This window comes from Eufriesea mexicana, unplaced genomic scaffold (assembly GCF_001483705.2).
Source record: "Eufriesea mexicana isolate 0111107269 unplaced genomic scaffold, ASM148370v2 scaffold2087, whole genome shotgun sequence".
NCBI lineage: Eukaryota > Metazoa > Arthropoda > Insecta > Hymenoptera > Apidae > Eufriesea > Eufriesea mexicana.
Window position 1 is genome coordinate 404,079 of NW_016910162.1, and position 11,504 is coordinate 415,582.

General features: G+C 37.6%; 1 long non-coding RNA gene across 1 annotated transcript; it reads right to left on the reverse strand.

Annotated features, from left to right (window-relative positions):
- Nucleotides 1-2,964: 2,964 nt before the first annotated feature.
- Nucleotides 2,965-5,054, reverse strand: LOC108549553 (uncharacterized). The gene is made up of 5 exons (XR_001890341.1): nucleotides 4,978-5,054; nucleotides 4,598-4,886; nucleotides 4,472-4,520; nucleotides 3,765-3,974; nucleotides 2,965-3,283 (listed from the first exon to the last, which is right to left on the reverse strand). It is a non-coding gene; the product is annotated as an uncharacterized LOC108549553 (long non-coding RNA).
- Between the last annotated feature and the right edge of the window lie 6,450 nt (nucleotides 5,055-11,504).

Sequence of the window (11,504 nt, forward strand, 5' to 3'; positions counted from 1 at the left end):
TGAAACTTTCTAGGAACTTCGATCGACATAAAGTATATATTTTTGGATCAAAGAAAAATCCCAACACGTAAATTCGACTCTTTCTTGCGTGCAGTGGTCTGAAAGTAGAACTGGCTACATAAAACTGATGTAATTGATAGTGAGCGTGTTATTATTCCGTTAAACTTATACTCATTACAATATATAAATTGCACTACTCAATGAAGTGGAATGGGAATAAGTGGTGCAAATTTTGAACACGATCATTTTTTTCCAAATGACACGAGAGTCTGGTTGTGTTGAATATGTATAAGCACATCAAAAATAAATGGCGATCGGAAACCAGAGCAACCAGAAATATGCTGAAAGCAAACGAAAAGGTCCATAAGGAGGGGATGATGGTGAAGGTATATAGGTTCTCTGAGGAGGTGAAGAGCTTCCTGTTCTCAACGTCCAGAAAAAAAAGCGGCAGCGATGTTCTTTCTCGGTGGTACAAACATCGTTGGCAAGTGGGGCTGAAACATTGACAAATTGCGATAAATTATTAAGTACAGGGTATCCTTGAAGCTACCGTGGCGCCAGGTACTTTCTCACTAAAAAATATGAAAAAAATATACAATAACTTCTTTTTCTATGGGGCTTGGTTTTCGAGAAAATCGAGTTTAGAAATTCATTTTGTATAGGTGCATTCACGACTAAGATACGATTCATTCAACAACATATATCACCTATAATGTTTATAAATAATGTTCATGCAATATTAAAAAAAGAAGAAAATATTTTGTCAATGATATTTTATTACTTCAATTACAGAATTGTTAAAACTGTCATTCTTGTTGCTGTATACAAAGTTGAATTCGTTGAATTACTAGTTAAAAAACTAGGTCTAATTTTTTGATTATTTTTTATGAAAAAGCCACCTGATGCCCAGTTGTATCTAACTTTCAGGGACACCCTGTATAGAGCATAATTAATGAATAGTCAATGTTAAAAGAGTTGATCCAAAATTTCAAGGGAAAATATAAGAATTATTAATATATAATATGTATGGGTAATTATGAAAATGGTCTTAGTCAAAAATTGAAAAGAAATGATTTTATTACTTTTTATTTATATTTTGTATTTTACTTTATGAAAATTTATTATTTGCATAAGAAACATGTACGATTCAGACCTTTCTCGTGTATACATTATATTTTATATTTTTATATTTTTACCGTATTATTATAAATATTAACAAAAAATGTTAATTAAAATATAAGGAAATCTCAACTGAACTATCGACCTTTGTTTATGTTTTTACATGAAGTTAATTTATGAAAATTAATTAGAGAAGGAGGACTTTTATGGTGATAATATGTATTGTCCGTATTTCTATGGCTCGGTGAAGTTCATTTTATTTAAACTTAATTAATATTACTGCATCGAATAAAAATTTCCTTCATGTAAATCAAAGCATATTATAAATTGTAAACGAATGGAATATAATTGTGTGATTTGAAATTGTGTACATTGTCAATATTTGCTAAACATAAAAACGAATGTAGGAAGTGGTTAATTTTGCAAACAAATTAGAGACTCATGAATCAATTTTAATTGAATTTTATCTCGCTTTTAAATCTCTCTTGGTGATATGACTTGTGTATCTTCTGTCTATTAATGAAACTCGGAAATAAAGTCTATCGAGATTTCAAAGTAGATATAAATTGTTTTCTTCTCTTCTCCTCGAGAGAATATTGACAGTGTAGTATAAAAATACGAGTATTATTCTGTAATCCGCTTGTTTACATTAAAAATATTAACGACATTTAACAAAAAATAGTGAAATACAAATACGCAGTAGTTTATAATTATTTCCATCGCGCATAAGGTATATTGACCTCCTTAACAGAATTTTTGGACACAGGAGTACGAAGAACACAGAAATATGATTACGAAAATACGAATTTGCCAATTTCTATTTTTAAGCACATTCCTTTTACATGACATACAATTTCCTTTTATTTTAAAGGCATGCAGCTAATATCATCGCAATTCTCGATGAACTTTCGTAACAGAAAAATTTCAGGCGCGTAATGAATTTCATAGAAAATGATCGAACTTGGCGAAAAGCTCGAGCTTTGTTAAAGATTCAAATTCAGATTGTGCATTCGAATAAAAGGGTTATGTCGTGCTATTTCTCGAGTTGATCTATTTTCCTATAACTTAGTCACTTGACCAAGCAGTTGGCTTCGAGCCACCTATTGCACCTTAGCAGCCTCTTCCTAACTTTCCGGACCTTGCTCCCATTTCTCTAGTCGAGGTGAGGCAGCCTAAATAGATTTGCATCTCTCGGGACGGCTATTTTAACAAAACCTGACCGTACGCAAAATTTACAGCATTAGTACACAGCGAAGCCTAGGTGTGATAGAAATAAATTACGATACATTCGGTCAAGGAAATGGTTGGAAAAATCATACCCACCCACAGCCTGGATGCACGTGTGTACGTCAAAATGAGAGGTTATGTATTCGGCACCGCGCTAGTAGCCAAACAGATGCAACGCCGATGCGTCGTAGGTTTCTCAAGGAATCCGATGCAAAATTGCCGAAAGCCCGATTTCACTGACACAGTTTCTCACGAACGAGAGCTCATAGCGCAATAAAATCGTTTCTCCCTTTTTCCGTGTCGGTGCCGACGGTGCCCTTAGACACTTAATACGTGCGCGTCGAAGGCCAATTTCTAATCCCCTTTGCGACTCAAGGATAAGAGAAACGCAGTTCCTTGTCTTGACTGACGACCATGGGGCAAAAAATCCCTATGAAAAACTCTGCGAAGAAAAGATCCTAGAAGCGAGAACGAGTGAAAATCGTCTTGGATAACATGGCGGTTTCCTCTGGAAAAAAAAGCCCGTTCTGAGGTAACTGCACAAAAACTCAGGCAACTTCCTTAAACCTCTTTGACAGTGGTAACAATAAAAACAAAAAAAATGGAGAAAGAACGAAAGGAAAGAAGAAAGAGGATGGAGAAGAGGCAAGAGAGAGGGTTGCAGGATATAAAAACTCTCATAATCTCGCTATTGTGACCGGTAACGGGCCGAATAATTTCCAGCCGGTCGCTCGTAAATGCCCTCGTAAACGCCTCGTAATGCCATGGCCGTGGTCCTTTTTGGTCACTCTTTCGACAGATCTATGGAAAAAAAGGGGTCGCTTGCAGTTTTCCTAGTTTCTAAACGGACACTACTATCCTCGACTGTGCACTTTGTTGCAAACATCTCTAACCTTCTCATTTCTTCAATTGCAACAGCTTATCTTTGCACTTTGTTCTGTAACATAGAAAAATAAATGAAATTAGTTTACTAGAAAATACATTATAAACTTATGTTATTTCTTTGGCACAAGTTTGAACTAATTCAGCAGCTTTGCATTCCTCTCTTTGAATAACTTTCTTCTATTAATAACAAACTTTTAATTCACATTTGTGAAATTATCTTAATGGGAAAAGTAATTAGAAAGTTCCTGAACTAGATTAAAATAGGCGCACATTTCAGTAATTTGCATGTTGATGACTGTAACAAGTGTGTGTTATTTACAGTTAGATGCAGATTCACTGAAAAATGTCAAAGATTAGGCATAAAGTAAAAGAAATTTTGAGTTTGATTATTGAAGATGTTGAATTGGATTAAATACTGAAGTGATTTCTGAGAGAAACTCTGTAAGTCTAGTGTGAAATTTCTTCAAGCGTGTACAAGATGAACGGTAGGTCCCCTTTTTACTCTCTATCACTTATTCTTCGTCTTTTCTCACCTCTTTAGCGTACCAACGGTTACCACGGCGTCGTTTATGGCCATGTCTAAGTTGGCCGAGGTTACATTTTACGGCATTTCTGTCTTAGATGGTTCTTTGGTATCTATGCTTCTCCTATCTACTTGCCCAAGGTTACAACTTTGTCGCGCGCTGATTCTTCCAATGAGCTTTAACCCTCCCATCAAACGTCAGTTTTTGCACTCTTGTGGTCTATAGAGACGGAAAAGCCGTGAGCAATGCTAGTAAAACCAATTGCGTTTCACAATTACGTAATTACAGTGTATCGATTGGAGAGATGATTATTCAATAGACAATAAAAGAACGTGTAATCCAGAATCGAAGAATCGATCGTCACAGTATTTACCGTTACAATATTTATAAACGATATTTTCAATTATTTAAATATCACATACTAATATTAGTTCACATACATTTTACAATCATTGAAAATTTACAAGTATCTCGGCTAAAATTAATGTTGACATTTATTCAGGTAGAAACATAATTGCGTATACTTATTTATTCTATAATTACGTGTAATTTACGTTTACGCTTATTCTGATTATACTACTTTATCTATGAATACCACGTTTACTACTATCTATATAGATATGCTAACTTTAAGTACATAATACAGATCGGTAGTTCAAAAACGAAATAAAAAATATATTTTTGTTGTTAATTAATCTTCAATTCTATTGACATACTTGAGCGTGCCTATCCCATCCATAAAATATTTTCACGTTCGAATAATATCTACGAAAAGAGATACAATCATAAATAGATAACAGGTTACGAGTGAAGTAGAAAATTTACCTTCGAGAGAAGCTTACCGGGCGAGCGAAGAATGTTTACATTTTATATACGTTGCGTGACAATCGATCGAGCGTCATTTGACAATGAACGTTTCACAACGATGAAGTCAGTGCAGTTGGATGCAAACGAGTAATCAATTTCTGTATCATTAAATGGTAATGTAGCATCCAGCTCTGATCACTTGATAATTAGTCAAACGCAACAGCGGGTACTCGTAAAATTAGATCGATAAATTTCTAGATTCGAGCCTAGGGAATAATTGAAATGCGAATTCCACTGCCACCACGTTCCCAGTCAGCATGTCATCTATAATATTGCATAATCTGCGTTAGCATCGCGGACATAAATAGCAGGCGTTAAATGCATTCACGAATTTTAGCACGATGCTCTTACTCACTGTTAAGTTTTATTATGCTCGTAATGCGAGCCAGGCAAGCCGTTAGCAATTATTATGCGTTCCTCAAGATAAGAATGCAGATTTTTTTCTGTAAAAAAAGAGTATTCGTGTATAAAAATGATTCAGACTAATTACAATCATACTATTAAGATAAAAACTCGTTTACTTAACTATAAACAGGCGCTTTTTATTTCTAAGATTTACCAACATTTCACATTTGTGTTTAGTTTATTATTTAACGTTTAGTCAGCGACATGGTATCGTGTTTACAGCGATGACATCAAATGCGACTTTCGTAACTTTATACGTTAAAAAGCATAAAACCGTTCATGATATTCAAAGTAACGCTTTTGAAGCAAAATTGACCAAGATCAACTTTAATGACGTCTAATCTAATCTATGTTGTCATTACTTCGGCTCGAGATTCGATTTACATTTAGAATTCGTAATCGCAGTCCAAATGCCTTCGTGCATTACGAAGACGCATAACCTCAAAAGCGTTAGTAACACGTACGTAACCGATCAACGCGAGAAGAATGAAATATCTCGTGAAACAGTTTGACAGTTAATAGATAAAGAGGCTTACAACACTGTGGTTAGTTGTTCGGGAGGACGATTTTCAATTCAGCTTGATCGAAGGACGATACTCGTGCGTTATCGGTAAAATTTCACGTGTCGCCTTTGCAGTTGCCCTCATCGCCGCGAAGAACAGTCGGATCAGCTTCAATTTCTGGCCGACCCAATTTCGCAATTTGCCGTATGTACGTACGGGCTCACATGTGTATACACGCGGCTGCGACTCGGCCACGAGGAGCTATCGAATCTCCACTTTATTGTTCCTCTTTCGGCGCTGCTTTCGCCCATCGACCGAGTTCATCGGTTAGCGACGAATCGCCACTCGAGTCTAACCAACGAGAAAGATCTTTTTTTATCTATTTTACCATGACGATAATTGGTCCGAGAGAGGAAGCAATTGTTACGTTTCCTAATCGTTTCCGTAATTCGCGGAGATTTTATTTCTACACCGCAATTCCTGTTAACATGGAATATTTAAAGTTTGAACGCGTTACATTATGCATGCCGTACTCCTACCCGAATACGTTACACGCTTTTAATCCCTTATACCATAATTCTTTAATTGCTTTGTAACGTGGATTTCATTTTTCCTAGTTTTGATACCTTATCTCAGTTATGAATGAAATTATAGTTCTATTTCAATTATAATCATGTAACTATAATTTAATGATACTTATACCTGAAATTTATAGTAATTGCCATTATTACTTATAATAAATAATAAATTATGATTTATTATATTTGTAATATTTAAAGTACAAAACTATTCTAAACAATTCGGTACATGTAAAAGTGATTTCATGAAAATGCGTCGTTATTCATATCCTACCTCTTACTTTTCAATATCTAAGTAATCATGTTTGCCCACACATTCACGATATCTCACGTTACGATGGTCAAATTCTTAGAAAAGTTTAGATTATACTTAGTCATTAGTATGTCATTCTGAAATAGAGTGAAAACATATTTAAAAAAATTTCATAAAGAATGCTAGATTTATTCCAGTGTTGGAAATTGAAAAGCACAGGACTCGCAGCATATACACGTATACACGCATGTATTTTAAAAGTAGCGTCTTAAATAAAAATGTTTCCTCCTAATTTGTTTTACACATCACGTCAGCGGAGACTCCCGAATTTTAAAGAAAAGTAGCATTGTCACGCTAGCGGCGCCCCCACAGTCAGTGCAAAAGGTTAAACGTTTGCGTCGTTTCCCGCTACACGGCTCTCCTGTGAATTTTTGATATGATTCCTTTTCCTTGTTGCATATTTAGTTCTTACTGACTGACAATGGTCGAAGGATTGCATCTAGAAGGAATACGAATTTAAAGTGTATAAATAAAGTGTAAGAAAAATAAGTTGTAAAATAGAAAGGATGGTAAATAGAAAGGGAACTTTATTTTCATCGTTGTATAGATAGGCTTTACTCGCAACGACACGCTCGTTCACGCGTGCTCGTAGCTTGCATAAACTCACGCGTGATTGCAGTAGCACGACAGCACGCGTGCGTAAGTGTGTACCGCTGCGTGCGTAGCGAACGATGAGATGCGCGCGTGTGCGTGCGATCACGTAAACGTTAGAGACGCGTATAACCACGCACCAAGTATAAGTAGGCCACGGTGCTTTCACACGATAAGACCTTATCAGAATGTACGCATACGACTTTGCCTCTATCGTATTTTCCTCTGCCTCCTGCCTCTCCGCGTTTCCGTCCACCAGTTTTCCTTTCTCACTCTCCTCCATTATACCGTATTCGACTCTCTCGTTCTTACTTCTATATATTTCCTTCCTCTAGCCTCTTTCTTTTTCCTTCTTCCCTCACCGACACTCCTATGGTCTCACCCCCTCCCCCCTTTTGTTCCTTGACGTTCTTTTCTTTCGAGTCGATACGGCTTTCTTTCTTTCTACCTTTTCATTATCTACATTCGTACATACGTGTCGCGTGCACGTCTCTTTCTTACCGAGTGGTGCAATTTCGGCCAACCTATTTTATTTCCCATTTACCTACTATTTCGTTATATTTTCACTTTCTTCCACCCTTCTCTTACTAATGTATTTCAATGTCGTGCCCCTTTCCTTCTCGTCGTTCTTTAGTTTTTACCCTCACCCAGCTGCACACACGATAAAGCCCTTCCCACGCGCGGAAGCGAAGGATTGTAAAGGCTGCCGCCACGTGAATGAAAGCATCCTGAAGCGAGGCTCTCGTTTCCTTTTTCGCTCCCTTCTTTTGCTTCCTTTCCACGAGTCGGCCAGCAACACGAGCAATACGCCACGAAAAGAGTCGAACATATACGAGATTCTGCTCGGCACTGCTCCGCCGATCCCGCGAATACGACAGTTTATTAAAATACCGACGGAACAACGTCGACGCTCTGTGCCAATCAGTCTCTGGTATTTATGGTATACACAGGAAGGAGGATATAGTTCTTCTATTACCAATCGAGTAAAAATCGTATTCGCTGGATACGTCGTTTCTTAGACAGCCACTGGGAGAAAAAGTCGAACGCGATGAAATGTTACATAACCGTATAATAATCGAGTTAACGAGATATTTAGTTAATTCCATAAAGTTGTACCTGTTGACACCATTTCGATGCACTATGTTGTGAAATGTATCAAAATATATTCTTATATTCCGAATCGATTTACGATTATTTTCGTTTTCTATCGAATTGTTTGTCGATAATGATTAGAAGCTTCGAAGACGAATGTAAATACTTATCATCGTTGAAAACAAGGAGCAAAATACAATGAGAAAGGAAGATATTAATATGTAGTAGGTAATTAACCATGAACAAAATTCAGTTTAACCTCAAAATTTAATCCAAATCTCTTCATTTTTCCTGTCATTAGGTGTAACAAATAGGTTAGTTTGAAGAAACGTTCGATAGGTGTGGTTTGTAGATCGTCTACCATTCGTAGTTCTAATTACGATCATTTCTTATTCAGAGTCGACAATGCAAACAGAAGATTCAGTGATAATATATTATTGCTCGCAAATCATGGAACGGGAAAAGAATCGAATAATTAAGCTCTCTCGGCGTCGGTGTTTCAAGGATCGATAAGATCTGTCGGCAGAGGTCTAGCGAAACGCTTGCAAATAATTTACAGAGATGCAAATGACAATGAGAAATGCTTTCAAGAGCGGAATTCGGTGCTGAGAAAATTCCTTTGTGAACGGGGTAAGTCCACACCGTAGCGGTGAGACAGCGTATTCTAGAAACGGCTGATCCGTCATTAACCCTTATTTATACCTGCTCGTGTAATTAACGTTTATGACGTTTCCTGCTTACGAAGACGGAAAGTTTCAACCTCGAGGAAATTATTGCTAGACGGCATCTCCCGCTTTCCATACTTTATTGATGCCTTTATGTGCCTGGGACCAGTTGCGACGAACTCGAGCGAAGGAAAGAGTTTAGGGAATGGTCAAGGAAGATCGGGTCAAAGAATTTTCCTTCAAGGTTCTACCTTTGCAGAAACTTTAAGAGTTTGTAAGGGCTATTTTTTGCTATACTTTGCAACAGCGATAACTAACCTAAGCCATCTCAGCCAATGTTTTCAAGCAATAATTCGATTTTTTTTTTTTTTTTCAGCGAGGTCCACAATTTCCTCATCGTTAAATTGATATTTCTACAAGGAAATGTTAAGCGGAGTTTGATCATGAATCACAGTGAAATATATAGTAAGAATTTATTGTAAATATTCATGATATACGAATTAGTTCTAACAAGCACTGATGAGAGAAGAGGCGCCGGTAGAATTTTCACCAGCAAATACGTCCCTGGATCGCATCGACGTGTTAACTCGTTGTATAAACAACAATGTAAAGACCTTGAGACCGCAGTGGTGCAAGGCATCGAATGTAAAACGTTCACATAACATTATGACATTACATAATGATCTGTAATGCCACTGCAATGCTGCGTCTGGCGTGCTCGGCGACTAGATGAGAGATCAGGATCGTCTAGAAAAAAGGCAAAAAAAAGTGCGTGTGGCATTTAATGATGTGTCAGTCAAGGTAACTAAAGATCGGGCGATACGTTTATCACTGTTATTCGTTTATCGTATCGCGGTCGACCCTCGAAACAATTACCAATTAATGCGTGGCACCGTTCCAGCGAATCTAAGCCAGAAGAAATTCTACAAAATCTCGCCCAGCCATTATACGCGCTACTACGCTCGCAACTAACGCTCCCCACGTGTCGATGGTGTTACAACACTTTTAAATGCTGAGCAAACACCTTTTTATCTCAATGTAATCGACAATATTCTGGATACACGTGAAAACACCATGACCGATATGTTCTACGTTCCTTAGAAGTGGTATGGAAAAGTTTTTGTCCTACGTGACACTGCTCTGTCCGTCTTTGATAACAAACATCGGTCCATGCGCAGTTGATCTTTTAAAGTATGAATTTATAACATATTAAGATAAAAAGGTTTATAAAAATAGCTACGCACAGGATTTCTATACTTAACAATCATTATTTTTACAAGTAAAACGCATTTTATTTATTGTTACTTTTATTTGAAATTATAAAAGTATACTTATTTTCTTTCAGATAAAACAGTCTCTCTCCCTCTTTCTCTTTCTCTCTCTCATGAACTATTCATACATCTTATGTTATGTTATGATAAATTGTTTTATCAGATCATTCCGCTAATTAACGGGACGAGAGATGAATGTAAGTTTAAAAATTCAGCGATTTTGCGTTAATCTGGTAATCCGAATAATACACGTGCAACTTGTGTATCATTCGCACATAATTTGTCAGTATCAGTTCTAGATTCACGTACAATCGTGCAACAAATCATACATTAAAGAGATGGCTATCGGGATGAAAATTCCGCGGAGTAACATTTATCTGGAATCAGGTTTCCTATTTTTCACGAAAGACTCGTTTTCAAGTCTCGTTGTACACAATTCGCACTCGATACAGAGATTGCATCAACGTTGTTCGCGTCGATTTTTTTCCCCATTTTCTCTCGCAACCAGCCAACTATTGTTTCCCAAAGCTACCGGTCTATTCAGGAATACGTTTATTTTTTTTTTCTCTCCTCCTAGCGAAACGGAAGACTCGATGCGTGCGCGTAGACGTGAACGCGTGATCGCGCGCGCATGCGTTTTCCACTTTGGAAAGCCGCGTGTTTTCAGCTATTATCCGAACACGTTCACGGAAAAAGGACTGTTATCGGACTGTCGTTAACTCGACGTTAAAAGATTCGTCACGAACCGCCGCATATATGCGCCGATTCTTTCCACGCGCAATTACATAGCCTCAAACCTAACCTATAGCTCCATGGAATCGCTGCAGCTAGAAAAATCGGTGGAACGATAACCCGCCATGGGGAAACCGCAGAGTTCCTAATCACGTAAGGAACAATCGTATTGCACGTTCTTCCGCCTTCCTTCGCTCGTCACTTACATTTACGATCATTTTCTTGCTTTTTAGGTTATCTCCGACTGACTCAAGACTAACTAATTTGAAGAATATTCAGACGAACCATGTCGACCAACGGTGCAGCAGACGCGCATTTCTGTGAACAACTGTACGTGCAAAGTAGAAGGTTACCGCATGACATCAGCCTATGCTGTTGCTACACTCTATTACTCCGTTGTCCGCGATGATAGCTCAGCCGAGTTTTCTTCTACAGCCAACCACACCAGCCGCTCGAGTTTCGCCACGAGATTGACCAAAAACGTGGACTGATCTTCAAGCGTGATCAGGTACTCTCGGAGTAGCCTGTGCGACCAAGCAAATGCGCGAGGAGAAAAACTGAAGGACCATGGGAATATGCCGACACACGTGGGAATGCATTAATTTTACTCGTGCGCTTTCTGCGAAATGTAAATGCAAGAGACAGGCTGAATGGATAGAAATACAACGTAATGGATACGAGTACAATAACGATGTACCAGGAATCGTTTTACGGCTGGAAATGAATTTATGA